This window comes from Gouania willdenowi, unplaced genomic scaffold (assembly GCF_900634775.1).
Source record: "Gouania willdenowi unplaced genomic scaffold, fGouWil2.1 scaffold_5_arrow_ctg1, whole genome shotgun sequence".
Classification (NCBI taxonomy): Eukaryota; Metazoa; Chordata; class Actinopteri; order Blenniiformes; family Gobiesocidae; genus Gouania; species Gouania willdenowi.
This window is the reverse complement of record NW_021145224.1, coordinates 5,898-24,150: the sequence shown is the minus strand read 5'-3', so window position 1 is coordinate 24,150 and position 18,253 is coordinate 5,898. Positions and strand designations below refer to the sequence as shown.

Below are 18,253 nucleotides of genomic sequence, written 5' to 3'. Positions count from 1 at the left end.
CAGAAGGTGTCGTCACCATCAGTGTGTCGCTGGGATCTGAAGATGATTCCTGCTCCATGTCTCTATCCACACAGAGATGTGAGTGGAGAACAGACATTCTTCTCATGAACTCGTTGGTGGAAATTAAGTTGGGATTTCCACTTGTAAGATGTTCCACATGTGTCACATTTATGAGGTCTTTCTGATGAGTGGCTGATTTGGTGAGATTTTAACTGATGATATGTGTAAAAACTTTGTCACACTGGTCACAGGGACACACTTCATGTCCAGTGTGAGATCTCAGGTGTTCAGCGATGGTTTTTTTTGTGTTTATATCTTTTCCCACAGTGGTCACAGTGATACAACACTGTTCTGAAGTGAGTCTGCATGTGACTCGTTAAATTTGATCTTTGTGTAAAACTCTTTCTACACTGTTCACATCTGTGAGCTTTGATTCCACGATGAATGAGGACATGTCGACTGAGGTGTCCAGATTGATTAAAAGTCTTTCCACATTCATCACACATGTGTGGTTTCTCTCCACTGTGAACAAGCTGATGGGTCTTCAGGTGCTGTTTCTGAGCAAAAGCTTTTCCACACTCGTCACAGATGAAGAGTTTTTTTCCAGAATGGATTCTCTGATGTCTAGTGAGGTGTGATTTAAAGCTATAGGCCTTCCCACACTGGTCACATGTATGTTTAGCTTTAACTCCAGCTTGGCTCTGCTGTTGAACTCTTTGCTCTGAAGTTTTTCTCTTAGATTTGTTTCTTTGTTGTGGCTGAGCTTCGTTGTCCTGAGAACGTTGAGGTGTCACTTTGTTCTGGCTTCCAGAGTCCTGTAGAACAGTTAGAGATTAAACACAGAGAAGAACCAAACAAACATTTGTTTCTAAATGTGTTCCTAGAAAGAACAGTGGCTGTTAAAGATGGATCAGACATAGCATTAGGCTTCAGTAGTAGATCAACTTCAATAGAACATCCACATGGACGTCAGGAACCAAACTTCAATCCACTCATTACTCACCATGTTTGCTGTCACGGCTGAGTGGTTCCTCAATCCTCCATTCACCTTTAACATCAGCATAGAATCAGCTCCACCTGAAGGATGGAAGAGACAGAATGAACATGAAGGATCTAGAAATATTCATCCATCCTTTGCAGTGTCATCACTTTGAAATTGACTAAAATGATCAGTTTGTTCAGAGATCACATGATGTGGAGGAAAATATTTAGATTTTGTGGCTGAATAATTTAAATTCCCATTGATTTGTAAATGAAGGTCTTCAGAGGAAACAGTTTGACTTTGAGGTTTGACTTTGTTCTTGCAGGATTAATGAACAACTTGTAATGAGCTCATGATTGGCTAATTATGGTCCTATAATATCTGTGTTAATAGAATCATAGACAGAATGACAGAATCTACCAATAAAAATAAAATCCACTGTTAAATGCAGAAAGTGACATAATGTGAATGAAACGCTGTCATTGTGAGGTAAAGGGAAATGTTAAAGGGGACCCTTCATTTGGTGCACCCCAGCACCCCTCCTGGTCCTGAGCTAAACAACATGTTGAAGCGTCCACCTGAAACACGTCTAAACTACCAAAATACTGAGCAGACCAGTTCCCACTTAACGTTTATGTGTCTGTGAAGCTACGGCCATTTCTGGTGAAGAGCTGCAGTTGTTCTGTTGTTGTGGACGAGACCAACGATGACAGGGATTGTAGAGTCTGAAACATCATAGGTTCATGATAACTTGATAGCTTCTAATACTGTACAATATTCTGCCCTCTAGTGGTGAAATAACTGATGCATTTGTTTTTGTTTAATCATTATAGTCTGGAATGATGTCATCAGGATGATTTAAATTAGTTTAATTTAAATGAAGTTGATCAAAACTTAATCGATAAACCTGATCATATTCAGTAAACTATTGATCCCTGAGGGGAAATATGTTGATATTAATGCTGCTCTCATACATCTTTATATTACATATAAAATAAAAAAAAAAACGTTTTTTGTTTAAATGTATTCGTAATATATTTCTAAATAAATGAAATTTAAAAAAAAAAGAATCATTTGTATGAATAAAACAGAAAACAAAATATCCCTGAACTTATTGATTAAAGTCAGGTCATGTTCTCCACCACAGATCCTGGATCAGTACCAGTAGTGGGCGGTTCAGGAAGAATTGTTGGTAGAATCGTGCACTTTGGGTTAAAAGCATAAAACTTGGTACATAGATGGCATGAACACTACTGATTATTTTAGGATGTGGATCCACCTCAGCAACCTCCCCTAGTGGTCGTTATGGTCATTTTTCTCAAAATGGCCGTTAATTCATTGAAATACATATTGAAATCCGTAGCCGAGCTCATGCTGCTTTATAAACACATGTTTGTTTACATGTCAATCATGGCAGAGAGCTTCCTGGAGGCGTGGCTTCTCCAGCTCAGTGCCGAGTCAAATTCGTCATCAAAGTGGGAACGCGTCATCAAAATGTAGCGAGGTGTTTGGGCTCACCCTGTAGTAAGAAAGGAGCAAATCACCCTCTAACTAACGATTGAGGGAATTAATTAAAAACTATATTTAGGACATGTGTATGAAGCCCTAATAACACTTTATCATGTTTAAAGAACAGAAAAGTTAATTTAGCGTAACATGTGCCCTTTAAATAAACATTGTTATTATCACACTGACTCAGCATCTGATTTTGGGTTACACACACACACACACACACACACACACACACACACACACACACACACACACACACACACACACACACACACACACACACACACACACACGCTCACACACACATACACACACACAGTATAAAATTATCAAATTCAGACTAAATGTTAAAATGAACAAATTTCAATAGAGCTTTTATGACAAAGTCGTTTCAAAGATCTTTACATTATCATCTCATTCACACAAGATTGTTACTAAATATGTAAATAAGTTTAGAATCAAACAAGCAGTATTTACTCACAGGATTCTGGAAAATCACTAAATTAGTCATTAAAGTTGACATTATTATTATTATAAACTTACTTTGTTCTTCAACGTTGCTCACTGATGACATCTGCTGGTCAACGTTAATCTATATTATTAAAGCTACTTTAGTCGTTTCTGACGGTGCGCGAGGAGATTCTGTAGAATGATGGAGATTCTGCTGCTTTCATCTTAGCCTGAGTTGCTATGACAACCTGTCAATATTGAGCTTTCATCTTAGCCTGAGTTGCCATGACATCCTGTCAACAGAGAGCTTCCATTTTACCCTGAGTTGCCATGACAACCTGTCAACATTGATCTGTTCTAAGCTGCCTTTTGTGATTAAATGTGGGTCATATTATCATAGGAAGATCAAATATATTAAATTAAATAATGCTAAAATTTGATGAACATTAAATGAAATGAATGTTTAAATATGTTTAAATATGTTCATGGAATGAAATCCCTTTTAACGATATACTGATTAGAATTAATCTGATGTTGATTATAGAAACTAAAATGTAGATGGAGGCAGAATTACAGACTACACTTTAGATGTTTTTGTCAAGTTTTGTCATTTTGAATTTGAGTTTTTTAATAACTATTCAACTTTGTAATTAATTTTAATGAAGTTCACCTTGAAATGTAACGTTCCACTGGTCAGCAGTTCTTAAACTCATTTCAACTTTTAAAATGTTCAGCTCTTTGTTCATTTTCAGTGAATACCTTCAACTTTTCTGTATCTTTAACCATTTTTGACTCACAGCCCTTCAATGAGTTCCATTTTTAGCTTTGACCAACTTCTAGAGTAGAGGGACAGCTTTACCTTCAACTCTTTGTCAACACATTGTCATAACTTCTAAAATATTCAACCAACAGTCCTAATGTTTTTAAAAGTAGTACTTCTATCTGTCTAGCTGCTCACAATAGCACATTTTAGCTGTAGGATAAGATGGTTTTAAATATCAAGCCTGAAGGGGATAAAACAAACAAACACAAACAAACAAACAAACAAACAAACAAACACACACACACACACACACACACACACACACACACACACACACACACACACACACACACACACACACACACACACACACACACACACATGGCCTCATAGCTCAGATGTTAAAGCAATGGTCTTGGAAACCAGGGGTCGTGAGTTCAATTCTCACTGAGGTCTTTGCTCCCTATTACCTACAGGTCACAGGGGGTGGGGCTAATGGTTTTGTTCACACCCTTTAACTGCTCTAGGATTGGTTTGAATGGAAAGCATCTCTGGTTTGTGAAGTCTACAGAGAACCAGGGAAGTGAGCTTTATCCTCCAATAAATAAATAAATAAATCATAGCTGATCAATCAGATTAAACGTAATGCATCACATCACAGCCGATCAATCAGATTAAACGTAATGCATCACATCAGAGCCGATCAATCAGGTTAAACGTAATGCATCACATCAGAGCCGATCAATGAGATTAAACGTAATGCATGACATCATAGCCGTTTAAACGTAATGCATCACATTATAGCCGGTCAATCAGATTAATCTGATTGACCGGCTATGATGTGATACATTACGTTTAAACGTAATGTACGGCACCAAAACAGCGTTGAATGGAGGTTATTTTCTTTTTTTTTCCTTGTCTGCACATGCTGTCAAAGGTCAACACCATAGGAAGTGCAATCATTATGAGACAGCAATGCATATTTTTTTATTACAATAAAATACATTGATTTATTTTATTGCTAAATTGTGACCATCACCAGCCCTCCCTAAGGAAGGGTAAAAAACCTTTTATTATAGGGAGGATATAAAAAGGGAGAGCAGTGTTACACTTAAGTGGAGGGGGAAGGGGAGGGGAAAGGGAGCAGGGAGGAGAGACTCAAGGCAGGAAATAGAAAAGGTGGGGAAGAATAGACTATTTTGCAGTGAGGGTGAGATGTGAGGTTGTAGAATATATTGTGCTTATTATGTTGTGTAATCCAGCCAGTATGGTGGCAAGTGTGAAGCTTAGCTATAATGGTGGTGGCTGTGAACAGGGGGAATAAGTGAATGGTAGTACCTAAAGCAGGTATTTGGGATTAACGTGTCTAAGGTTAAACCCAGTATGAGTTTTATCCCACATCCCATGGCGTGCCAGTGCATCGTATACCAGTATATGTGTAAAAAAAAAAAAAAAACCGCAACAGCAAACCCAGGAACTGCCCTGGGCCCGCAGATGCAGCCAGGCCAGCAGAAAGAGCGGGGGCCAGGGAGCCCCAGGCAACCCCTCACGGCCGAGCAACTCCCCAGATGCCCCCAAGATCCCAGGATGAGAGGCAGCCACCGCCCCCCACACACACATCCGAGGAAGCCCCAAGCAGCCGAGCACCCAGCGCATCCCCCCACCGACCCCAATCCCCAACCCCAAGGCCCCCTGCCAGCATCCAGCCGCCCCCACCCACCCACACCCAAGGCAAGGCAAGGCAAGGCAAATTTATTTATATAGCGCATTTCATACTCAAGGCAACTCAATGTGCTTTACATGATAAAACATTCAATTGTTTAAAATCAATAAGAACATTTAAATCAATAAGAACAATTAAAATCATCAGTAAAATCAATTAAAATCATCAGTAAAATCATCATTACATCAACAACATGACAAAAAATCTCTCTCTCAATCATATGCAGTAGAGAAAAAAAGTGCCTTTAACTTTGATTTAAAAATGTTCACATTGGATGCTGACTTCAGCTCCGCTGGCAGTTTGTTCCACTTCTTTGCAGCATAACAACTAAAAGCAGCATCACCATGTTTACTGTGAGCTCTGGGTTCCACTATCTGACCTGTGTCCATAGATCTGAGAGACCTGCTGGGTTCATACCTGACCAACATGTCACTGATGTATTCTGGACCAAACCCATTCACAGATTTATACACCAGCAGCAGAACTTTAAAGTCTATTCTGAGGCTGACTGGGAGCCAGTGTAAAGACTTTAAAACTGGAGTAATGTGCTCTGACCTCTTTGTTCTGGTTAAGACCCGAGCTGCAGCGTTCTGAACCAGCTGTAGCTGTTTGATGCTTTTTTGGGGGATTCCTGTCAGAAGACCATTACAATAGTCCAGTCTGCTGGAGATAAAAGCATGGACCAGTTTCTCCTGATCTTTCTGAGCCATTAAACCTTTCACTCTGGAGATGTTCTTTAGGTGGTAGAAGGCTGTTTTTGTGATAGATTTGATCTGACTGCTGAATGTAAGATCTGAGTCAATCAGAACACCAAGGTTTTTGACTTGGTCTTTAGCTTTTAAAGATCGAGACTCAAGATAATTGCTGACAGCAGTCCTCTTTTCCTTGTTACCAAAGACAATCACCTCCGTCTTGTCATGGTTTAGTTGAAGGAAGTTTTCACTCATCCAGCAGTTTACTTTTTCTAAACAGTCACACAACACCTCAATGGGACCATGGTCATCTGGGTTCAGTGATAGATATAGTTGTGTGTCATCTGCATAGCTCTGATAATCAACCTTACAGTTCTGTAAAATTTGTCCTAAAGGAAGCATGTAAAGGTTAAACAGAAGGGGTCCAAGAACAGATCCCTGAGGAACCCCACAGGACATTGGTAATCTGTCAGATTCAAAGTTTCCAATGCTTACAAAATAGCTTCGCTCCTCCAAGTATGACTTAAACCATTGCATTACTTTTCCATTTAGTCCGACCCATGTTTGCAATCTGTGCAACAAAATTGTATGATCTACAGTGTCAAATGCAGCACTTAGATCCAACAGAATGAGAACAGATACTTTTCCTGAATCAGTGTTCAACCTTATGTCATTGATCACTTTGATAAGAGCAGTTTCAGTGCTGTGATGAGAACGAAAACCTGACTGAAATTTATCAAATATTTTGTTGAATGTTAAGAATTGACTCAGTTGGTTGAAGACCACCTTCTCAATGATCTTGGCCATGAATGGAAGGTTGCTGATTGGTCTATAGTTAGCCAGTATAGAGGCATCCAGTGTTCTCTTTTTTAACAGCGGTTTCACAGCAGCTACTTTCAGGGATTTTGGTACGGTGCCTGATTGGAATGAGCAGTTAATTATCTGACACAGATCAGTGACAATTGACTTTACAACAGTTTTAAAGAAGTTTGAGGGTATTGTGTCAAGGCAACACGTTGATGGATTCAGCTGCTGAACAGTTTCCTCTATTGTTTTTGGGTTCACTGTAATAAACTCTAACATTGTAGTTGACTCATCCCTCAGTGGTTGAAGCTGTTCAAGCTTTTTGTGATTTTGCTGGTTTGTTCTGATGTTTGACCTTATTGATTGTATTTTTTCATTGAAATATACAGCAAATTCATTGCATTTTCCAGCTGACAGTAATTCAGGGGCTATCTGATCTGGGGGGGTTGTGAGCTTTTCAATTACAGAAAACAACGTGCGAGAGTTGTTGACATTTTTGGCAATAATTTCAGAAAAGTATTGCTGCCTTGCTTTGAACAAGCCATCATTGAATTTTCGCAGACTTATTTTGTATAGTTCTAGATGAATTTGGAGTTTTGTTGATCTCCATTTACGCTCAGCTCTTCTACAGTCAGATTTCAAATTCTGCATTATCTCAGTCCTCCTCCAAGGTGTTTTCTGTGTGTTTGGTTTTCTCTTAGTTTTGATTGGAGCCACCACATCTATGACATTACAGACGTTTCTATTATACTCATCCAGAAGATCATCAACTGTCTCAGCACTCAATGTTGGTGTCATTGCTATGGCTTCCATAAACTGTGCACTTGTGTTCTCATTTATGTACCTTTTCTTTAAACACACATAACTAGGGGGAACAGATGTTACAGTCTCTAGGTCAAAAAAGACACAGAAATGATCAGATAGAGCTAAGTCTCTTACATCAACAGCAGAGATATCAACACCTTTAGAGATAACCAGATCCAAAGTGTGACCTTGAGTGTGTGTCGGACCAGTCACATGTTGTGTAAGACCAAAAGTATCCATTAAAGCATACAGTTCTTTGGAAGTATTGTCCATGTTATTGTCTACATGAATATTTAAGTCACCTGTTATTATTAAAAAGTTGTATTCAGTGCATACAACTGACAGCAGTTCAGCGAACTCATCCATGAATTCTCCAGAATATTTTGGGGGTCTATAAATGACTAAAAACAGAACTCTTGAATCACCCTTCAGTAAGAATGACATATATTCAAAGGAGATAAAATCACCAAATGTTATTTCTTTGCACTGAAATATTGATTTAAAAATGGCAGCAACTCCACCACCTTTCCTGCAAGTACGACACTTATTTAAATAAATAAAGTCTTGTGGCGCACTTTCATTGAGAATAGTATTACTGATACCATCATTCAACCATGTTTCATTAAGAAATAAAAAGTCCAAGTGATGTGTCAAAATAAAATCATTAATTATTAGTGACTTGTTAACAAGAGATCTAACATTAAGAAGAGCTAATTTTAAAGACTTTACTGGAGACACTGGTGGACTTTTTGGATGACATGTTATAGGAGTCAAATTTTTATCTCTATAAAGCTTTTTGCTTTTCTTTAATTTCACAATTTTACCTGTGTTACCTGTCACCACAGGAATTAAAGAAGCTGCATTAACTCCATAGGGCCCTGACTTTTTCTGGTTGTTCCTAAAAATAGAGCTATTGCAGTCTGGACCCAGCACACATCAGGCCTGTGTCGCTCTAAGTTGAACACAGCTGGCCTGAGGAGAAGAGTGATCCTGAGCCTGGTATCTTCGAGGAGGGATGGGTGGTGCAGATTGACCATGGTGGGGTAAAGGGTGGGGTGTTAGTCTTGTGCCAGCCAGAACCAGCTCGTTCATCTGGGCAGTTAAATCCAAGAAGGCAGGGGTAGGAGAGAAGCTGGATGAGGTGGAAGTAGGTGAATTTTGGGGTGAAGCAGGTGGGTCCTGAGATGCGGGGGTTGGGTTGACTTCTTCATTTTGGCGATTTTTATTTCTTGCTGGAAGCTCATTGACTCCATGTTCTTTCCTTGTTGTTTTGTTCTCCGATGGTACATGTTGTCCTCTGTCTTTATCAGAACTGATAGCAGTGTGACTGGTGAAGTAAAACAAGTTGGATGTGAAGAGTTTTACTCCAGCCTTGTTTAGACACAGTCCATCTGCTCTAAAAAGATGACGACGTTCCCAAAAAATAGGAAAATTTTCTATAAAATTTAGTGAAAGGGCAGCACAAGCCGAAGACAGAAATTTATTCAAAGAGTAAATCCTTGAGAATTTCAGATCTCCTTTGCGGACTGGAGGTATCGGGCCACTGATGAACACTTTAGGCTGTATACAGCTCACAGTTTTTAGCAGATGGGTGAAATCCAGCTTTAACACCTCAGACTCCTCCTTGGCTAAATCATTTAACCCAAAATGAATCACAACATTTTTCAAATGTGGGTAATCTGCAACGATATGCAAGATTTTGTCAGCCAGGTCTGATACTGTGTCATTAGGTAAGCAGATCACTTTCACGTTGCTGCTAAACATCTTCTGAGCATCTTTAACAGAAACGTCTCCCACTATCAGTGTGTGAGGTTGTTGCTTTGGCCTACCATGTCGCTTTTGTTTTCCTGAAGCACTTTCAGTCTTCGCAGTTCCAGAAGGTTGTGTGTTGACCTCATTAGAGCCAGATCCTAGGTCATTCAGCAGTGGGGCGAATCGATTACCCAGTTCTACATGAAACTGGGTTTGTGACTTGGTGATACTCCTGCCTTTAGCAGATGTCCACTTTTGTGCCTGGGCAGACAAGGGAGTTGATGTTGAGGCTGCAGTCTGCGAAGCCAGTGCAGGCCAGTCCGTCTCATTATTGATATCATGGCGCTTTGCTCGGCCCGTTAGCCTTTGAAGTGGATATGACTTTTTCTTAGGCTTAGCTCCCAGAGTATTCCAGGGAGGACTCGCACCTGTTGGCTTATCAACGGGAACAGGATCCTCCCTAGGCCTGATAGCTTTGTTAGCACGGGCTGGTAGCGAGTTAGCTTTATCCACTCCGCTGTTTTGAAACAGCGGCACAGTCGTATCATTATCATATCCACAGTGTCCATTAACCTCAATGTTTACTTGTATTCCTCGCACTGTAGTCTCCAGTTCAGTAATCTTTTGGAGAAGACTGCTGTATTCTGTTGTGGAAAGAGCCATTCTTCTGCTAGTTAGCTTGCTACTTGTAGCTAGCTAGCTTGCTACTTAGCTTTCCAGTTGAGCCAGCAAATAAAAAAGCAGTAGATGATTACCTCAGAGCCAGAGTCAGATGGTAAATGATAGAGTTTGATGTTGAGGTATCGTATCATTTCTCAGAAGAAAAAGTTCATGTTTAGTAAATAAATTCCTCTGTGAGCTCCGCTCTGCTCTTTTGCTGCTGTCAGCTCAGCTGCCGGAAGGGTAATTGCACCCAACCCCTCGAGGGAAGGGCCCAGAGAGCCCCCCGCCCGAGACCCCAGCAGAGGAGCCAAGGCCCCCGCCCAGGAGACGGCCAGAGCCGCGCAGAACGGGCAGCCGGCGGGCGCCCGCCGGTGGGCCCAGACCCCAGGCCAGAAGGACCCAGAACGGAAGCAGCACCGAGAGCAGCGCCCCCAGGGACGACAGCCACGCCCATAGTCGCCGAGGGCACCAAGGGGATGATGCAAGCTGCCTCGCCGGCCCCCAGGCGCACCGACCAGGCACCCCAGAGCGCGCCAGATCGCCTTTCCTTGATGCCGCCCGCGCGATGCGCCCCAAACCGCCACCACAGGAGAGAGGGACCCCAATGGCACACAACCGATGCGGAGCAGTAGCCCCCAGCCAAAGGTGCAGAACCCACCCACCCGTCCGCAGATAGCAGGACAGACCTACCAAGCGGCCAATACCAACCTCAACCCCCGGAACAGCTAGAGCCGCCCCCCAGCAAAGAGCACCACCCCGGAGCACCAAGCAACCCCGCCCCAACCCCGGCGCAGACGCCGGCACCACCCAGCGCGCCCACCTCCCACACCGGCGCGGCAAGCCGACCCATACGCCGCGAGGCACGCCCCCAAGGCAACCAGGAGACGAGACAAGCGCCAAGCCCCACCCGCAGGGAAGGGTCACCCCCACGCCCCACCAGGCCGGCACCGCCCGGAGAGACCCCGCGAAGGGAGCCCCCAGCAACACTCCTCCACACCCCCCAGAGACCCACCGCGCCGAGCAGCACAACCGGAGACCACCCGCGGCAACCCCCCGAACCGCGGCGGCCATACGGAGCACGGCGGGACCCCCCCCCCCCAAGGCGGAGCCAGGCACCAGCCACATCCCCCAGCAGTTCAGGAGGCGATCCCCACCGCCAGCTGGCCCACAGCGGCCCGCCCCGCCAAAGCAGGCGGCAACCGCGCAGGAGAGAGGCCAGCTCCCACACCAGGGCCAGCATAGGCCCCCACGACACCACGACATAGCACCCTCCACAGGTGGGCGGCCCCGGCCCCCCCTGACAAGAGAGGACGCCACCAACCACCCAAGCAGGGCCACCCCGCCAGCCACGGACCGATAGGTAGGCGAACCCATGCTCCCCCAGCCAGGCACCGCAACCCCACATCAATGTCGCCAGCAGAGCCCCCCCCACCCACGGAGACCACCCCCAATCACCCCCGCACCGACATGAGACACCCCCGACGCCAGCACAGCCCGGAGGACAGCGGGCCCCAGCCACTAGCCCCACCCCGCCCAAGGCGGCGCAGCACCTCGCTGAACCGCAGCCCGTCCACGGGCAGACGGTGGGGGGGGGGCACCCGGAGACCCCCACCCAGACACGGCACCGTTTATTTTCTCAGAGTTCATAAATGTATCTATACTTAGAACCTGAGAATTTATTGATTTTTTTAATTTTTGAATTAATTGGTGTTTTATTTTATTAATAATTGTACATTCTTACAAACCTCATACAGATGCCTTTGTGGAAAATAAATAAAGTCGTAATTGTGGTAGATTTGGTCTCTTCCTTTTTAAGTTTCTACATGAGATGTTTATGTATGCAAGGGACCCGTACCAAGATTTATTACCAAAAATAAAAATTGTACTGGAGTACAATTTCAATCAAGTAACAGTAAATTCTTCTACTTTAGTAAATATATCAGCACTCTTTATACCTCAGTGTTTCACTTATAGTGACCCGTGTAGTAGTGAGTAACGTACTTACTGTAAATAATCAGGCTGACAGACGAGTGATGAGAGATTCATGGAAAACAGAAACAAAAGAAACGGGAGGAAATATTAGTGAAAAGAGCTTTTGTGAATTTTGTCATTTTTTTCTGTTTTTTGTGAATTGTTTTTTAAATGATCAAGATACTTGGAAATCTGACAGGAACATCCATCTTTTGGCGACTCCTGCTGCACGCTCTGACTCTGTACCCATCACCGTTATTTTCATCAGTCTGTTAATCGTATCTATAGCAACCAGGGGTGGAAAGAGAACAGAAAAAGTCTACTTAAGTAGAAGTACTGTTACTTTGATGACATTTTACTTAAGTCGAAGTAAAGTTACTAATCAAGTAAAAGTAAAAAGTTGATCATTTAAAATGTACTCAGAGTAAAAGTTCTCTCCCATGCAAAAAAAAAGTACAAAAATGTGTATAAAGATCAAACTAGGTTCTTTTTTATTATTATTATTATTATTATTAGAGAACATTTAACACTAGCATGACCAGAGTGGTGTCATTTGACACCTATACCTATAAAGTCCAAGCTGGTGTCAGATGGCGGGTGTGAACAACTCAGCTTGTGACCATTGTTATGTTACTGAGGCCCCTCAGCTAGGGTGGGGGGGTGGCTGGGTAGGTTCAGGACACAAAGACCTTTTGTATTCTCTTTTGTGTTTCCCATACAGCAGCTACATAGAGGTTGCAACTTATATTTCAACTTTTGCAACAGAAAGTAGTAAGTAGTAATAGTGAGACGGCAACAGTTTGTTTGCTGCATTCTTGGTGAAATTTATTTAATAGAGATTTTGTGAACAATTCTGGCACTGCCACACCTCCTTTATGCATTTGCCACATGCAAACTTGTCACAATACATACAACGCTTGGTGGCACGGTTTTTCCTGCAGCAACACTTCACCTGGCACAATGCCCTTTTCCCCACATCAGGTGTGGGTGGTTGTTGCTGAAGGTTTTGCTCATTCACCTCCTTGGCTGCCATATGAGACTGGGCAAGCTCATTTGCAAGCTCCAGCAAGAAGTCCACCCTTCTCTCCTTGACCCCAGTGCATGCCTGATAAAGCACATGTGCGTTCAGCGCTGCAATGTCAATCATGTTGTAAAACACAGCGACTGGCCAACGCCGTGTTCCTGAACGCACAGTGTACTTTCGAACCATCTGGTCCATGACGTCCACACCGCATTTCATGCTGTTGTAGTCGGTGACTGTGTTCGGCTTTTTTTTCCGAGTAGCCTCAGTCTCCACCACGCTGTGCACGCTACTGAGGAGGCAGACAGTCTTCTTTCGTTTGGGCACATAAACAGTCAGTGTGGCACCAGAGGTTGAAAACACTTCTGTGCTGAATTCCTCACGGGCCAAATTCTTTTTAGCTGAATCTGGAAGCTCCCGGCGAATCTTATTGACTGTGCCAAGGAGGGTGGTCTTCCGGCTGTGCAGTCGACGTGCTAGTGACAATGAAGTGAAAAAATTGTCGGTTGTAACAGTTCTTCCTTTGTCCATAAACGGTTCCATAAGCTTCATCACCACATTTTCAGACAATCTCTCCCCAGGTGGACGACTGGGGTCTTTGCCAAGATATGGGATGATTTTGCACACATACTTGGATTTAAGGTCACATGCCACACAGAACTTGATACCAAACTTGTCCGGCTTCGTACTTCCGCATTGGGTCAAAGGTTAAGAGGGATAATGTCAGCATAACTGATGGTGTAAACAGAGATTTAGATTGTTTTTCCCTGTTGAAGCATTGATTCTTTGTGCATCTTGTGCACTTTCTTCAAATTTGTAAAATAATAGCTTAATAAAATAATCATGGACCTGGTTAGTGAATGGTGGACCTCGTGAATTTACCTTTTTAAAGTGAGAACTCAAACAGTCCTTTTCACACTCAGGAATCTCGCTTTACCATAAATAGCAACAATACATTTTATTTATAAGCACTTTTCAAAAACAATAAAGGTAAATAGTGAATACTGTTAATACTGTTTTTCTTTTTCTAATTTTATTTATTGTGGTTTATTAATTGATCACAACACACATGGCTCATATTAATTTGGCCATTCTTATCCAATAATTCCATATAATGTAATTTGGATTAACAAACATCTACTTGGGAGAAACTGGTTTCTCAACACTGGCCATCATTTACACCAACCCCCAAAGTTTGTCACTGCCCAGCTGCACATTCCGATCGAAAGGCTTTATTTACATAAGAGAGGTGGCCCACTGAGTTGCAAATGAGTGTCATTTGGCGGCCTCTGGGCAGGGCAACAGGAGTAAGAAAACCTTGGGCATGCTAGTGTTAAAAAAAATGTGCATGAGAACAAGACATGGTGTGGCTAACCTGGATAAATAAAACAATTCAATGAGGTGTTTGTGTCAATACATCCAATGTGTCAGAGCATCTAATAAAACATTTTCTAGTAAGAAAACTATTCCTATCTTTAGGAATCTCTGAAAGCAAGAAATGCTGACAGTATGGTCAAGAACTTCAAGAACTGCCTTCTTTCACCTCCGTAACATTTCTAAAATCAGATCTATCCTGTCTCAGGGCGACGCCAAAAAGCTAGTCCATGCTTTTGTTACCTCTCGACTGGATTATTGTAATTCTCTTTTAGCAGGCTGCCCGAGCAAGTCGCTTAAGACACTTCAGCTGGTTCAAAATGCTGCAGCACGTGTACTGACTAAAACTAGGAGAAGAGATCACATTACTCCCGTATTAGCCTCTCTGCATTGGCTTCCCATAAAATATAGAATAGAATTCAAGATTCTTCTTCTCACTTATAAAGCCCTAAATGGACAGGCACCAGTCTATCTCAAGGAGCTTGTAGTGCCATACAATCCCCCCAGAACACTACGCTCTCAAAATGCTGGACTACTCATTGTTCCATTCGTCTCTAAAAGTAGTATAGGAGGAAGAGCTTTCAGTTATCAGGCCCCACTTCTCTGGAACCATCTACCAACCATGGTTCGGGGGGCGGACACCCTCTCTACCTTTAAGGTTAGGCTCAAAACATTCCTCTTTGGTAAAGCTTTTAGTTAGGAACCAGCTCATAGCTCATAGTTAAGATGCAATAGGCATAGACTGTAGAGGGGGGGGGTCTGGCATACTCGGTTGGAGAGAGGTTGGAGAGGGCGTTAAGAGAGAGGTCATTTAGGTTAGAGAGGGACCGGAGAGGGTCCCATTCCTCTCTCAAACACTCCCTCTATGTCTGCTTCTTCCCTTGTGTGTTTGCTCCTGTACTCCTTCTGGCTTTTGTCTTGCAGGTCCGTGGGATCCTCAGTGTGGAGTTACAGAGTCTCAACAACTCTGTCTCCACCCTTTCCTCTGCACACACCCAACACAGCATAACGTGGATGGCTGTTCATCATAGGAATGGGATCCACACAAGGTTCCTGCTGCTTAACAGAAGGTTTTCCTTGCCGCCATGATGAATTCATGTTGGGTGTGGGATACATATGTATGTGTATATACGTATATATGCATATGTGTGTATCCATAAAATGAAGAGTCCGTCCTTAAGACTGCTCTACTGTAAAGTGTCTTGAGATACCATTGGTTATGATTTGGCGCTATACAAATAAAGATTGATTGATTGATTGATGTTCTATAAAGTCTATAAAACATTGTAGGTGGAATGTCAAAAACTTTGTATTTATTCATTTAAAACAAACTGTCTAATGAACAGATTACATTGATTATGCATAAACATCAAAGAAAACCAATAAAATGCTTAATGAAATGATGAGGTAATAGTGCTTGTGTCAGTGCAGACATTTACAGTAACAGAACCAAGCTCAGGGTAAGTGTTTCACCGCTTCAACAAAGTGGATGAAAGACGTACGACCCCTTATTCTAACGTAATATCTGAAAGCTATGACTTACACAGATGGCAGTAGAACCCATCTGGTGACTCTCCCACGATGGAACCTGGAAGTAGAACCCGTCTTGTGCCTCGTGCTGGTGTCCATGGACAGTCACATACTGACCAACTTGTAAATAAAAATAAAAATTGATTGTATTTCATATTTCTGACCACCATCTCTGTCGTTTAATGTAGAAAATTAAGTGTTGGACATTTTCTGATATCAGCAAAAGCTAATGTTATCTCCCAAGAACAGCATGTTTTTATATCTGCAAACAAAATAGAATTTTGTTCATCTTACATTTCATCTTTTTAATCCCAGTTTGAAACCTAGATTAAGGAGTTTAGCCAACAAACAGTATTTCCTGTTTTTATTTTTCTCTAGAGTAAAAATCAGAAATGTTAAGTTTTGTTTAACAATCTTCAATATCACTTGTTTAGTATCATGTTAATGTTTTCATGTATTTACAATAAAGGTTTTATTTTAAACTTTAATGCTTATTTCGAGCTAAATAATTAAACTATTTTGTAAAGTCAAAATGTTTCTTTTCCTTCAATATTGTGAGTTCATCTTTTTATTCCTACTGTTGACTTTATGTGGAGAACGATTAAAAACTCAGACTTTCTTAAATTCAGCCAAACATTGCAGAGTTCTGTTCATCCTCTCAACCTCATCCTTCTTTGTAGTGCATTGTATTTCACAGTTTCAGGGTGATCAATATGCTGTATTACTGCAATATGTTCAATCAAGGCTTAGACTATGTTTATTGTCATTTAAACTTAAACTTTACAGTACAGATAAAATGTGGTTGCATTGGCTCGTATTGCAGGATAAAAAAACAGCAGCAACATAACAATAAATTTACACAACAAATTTTTGGTCGACTTATTTTTTTAAAACAAAGAGGAAATAGGTTTATTACTAAAAATGCCAGTAGGCTAAATGGATAAATTAGATAAATCAAACAAGTGATAATTCTGAATAAGATGTTTTCTTATGTGCTAACAGATTATTGTTATTTTTTTCCATTATATATTATTCCTCAACAGGTCAAATTCAGTGAAAAATTCCTAAACTGTATATGACATTACATTATGATGTTTTTTAAGTGTGGAGGAGTAGGGGGTACATGGCTTTAGGTTCAAAGTCTGAAGGTGTATTAAACTGTGAAAAGTTTGGAAACCACTGTCCTATGAAATATTTTGGATTTTCATGTCAATGGTTGCGAGTTCGAGTCCCGGTTAGCAGATTTTGTGTGTTTATTTTTTGCTCAACAATTTTTTCATTTGAAAAAGACATTACACAGGCCATTTTTATGAATTCACTTAGTTGATACAGTTTAATTTGGTTGTTGTAATGTAACTAGGGTATTCACTTACAAATGTCCACAACTGTAACTGTAAAAGTGAAACTTGCTGAAATAAAACTACAAACAAGTTGTCATCAGTCTAAAAAACAAAGAGCTACAGGTAGATGTGAAACTAAATAAAATAAACTCAAACCCTGTAGCAGTCATGTGACAAATCAATCAACAATTCTTGTTGAGAAAGATTATTATTATTCTGGATCAAGTGGAAACAGAAAATATAAAAAAAATAGTTTTATTTTTAATTTGTTTATAATGTAGGGAAGATATTTTATACATAAATGTAGCTGAAGTCTAAAGCCACAAAAATGGCACCACTTTAAAAAGAAAATAGACTAATAAAAGGCCTCTTTACATGGAGTATAAGACAAAAGAACTATGGAAATGTAACGCTCTTGCTCCCTCTAATTCTTTGAGCAAGGCTCTGGGACTCTTTAATAAATAGTATTGAATTTTTAATTAGCCTATCCCAACCGCAGATTTATTAAGATAAAATAGAAACAGGAAAAACACATGCCCATTAAATATTTCACCACATATAATAAATACCAAAAGTAGGGATTAATAATGCTTTATATCAAAGTTATTATTTTCTTTTTGAATTAACCAAACATAAAAAAATCACTGTTTAGACAATCAAAGATTTATGTACGGTAAAAATAAAACACAACAAATGTGGACCCACTGTAATAAAATAAAACAAAATAAACCCTGAAAAAGCCAGCATATAAAAATAAAACAAGTTCAGGCCTGTATTTCAGGGTGTTCTCCTCCCCTCACTTCCACACTGATGGAAAATGGCGGATCTCCGTGGTGCATTCAAGGTCCAAACTCTCCACGTGGTGTTAGCTC

General features: G+C 41.3%; 1 long non-coding RNA gene and 1 other non-coding gene across 2 annotated transcripts; one reads left to right on the top strand and one right to left on the bottom strand.

The window, feature by feature from the left end:
* Positions 1-4,090: 4,090 nt before the first annotated feature.
* On the top strand, positions 4,091-4,163 carry trnap-ugg (transfer RNA proline (anticodon UGG)). The gene has a single exon. It is a non-coding gene; the product is annotated as a tRNA-Pro (tRNA).
* A 7,987-nt stretch (positions 4,164-12,150) lies between these two features.
* On the bottom strand, positions 12,151-16,191 carry LOC114460686 (uncharacterized). The gene is made up of 3 exons (XR_003673698.1): positions 16,055-16,191; positions 12,301-12,398; positions 12,151-12,164 (listed from the first exon to the last, which is right to left on the bottom strand). It is a non-coding gene; the product is annotated as an uncharacterized LOC114460686 (long non-coding RNA).
* Between the last annotated feature and the right edge of the window lie 2,062 nt (positions 16,192-18,253).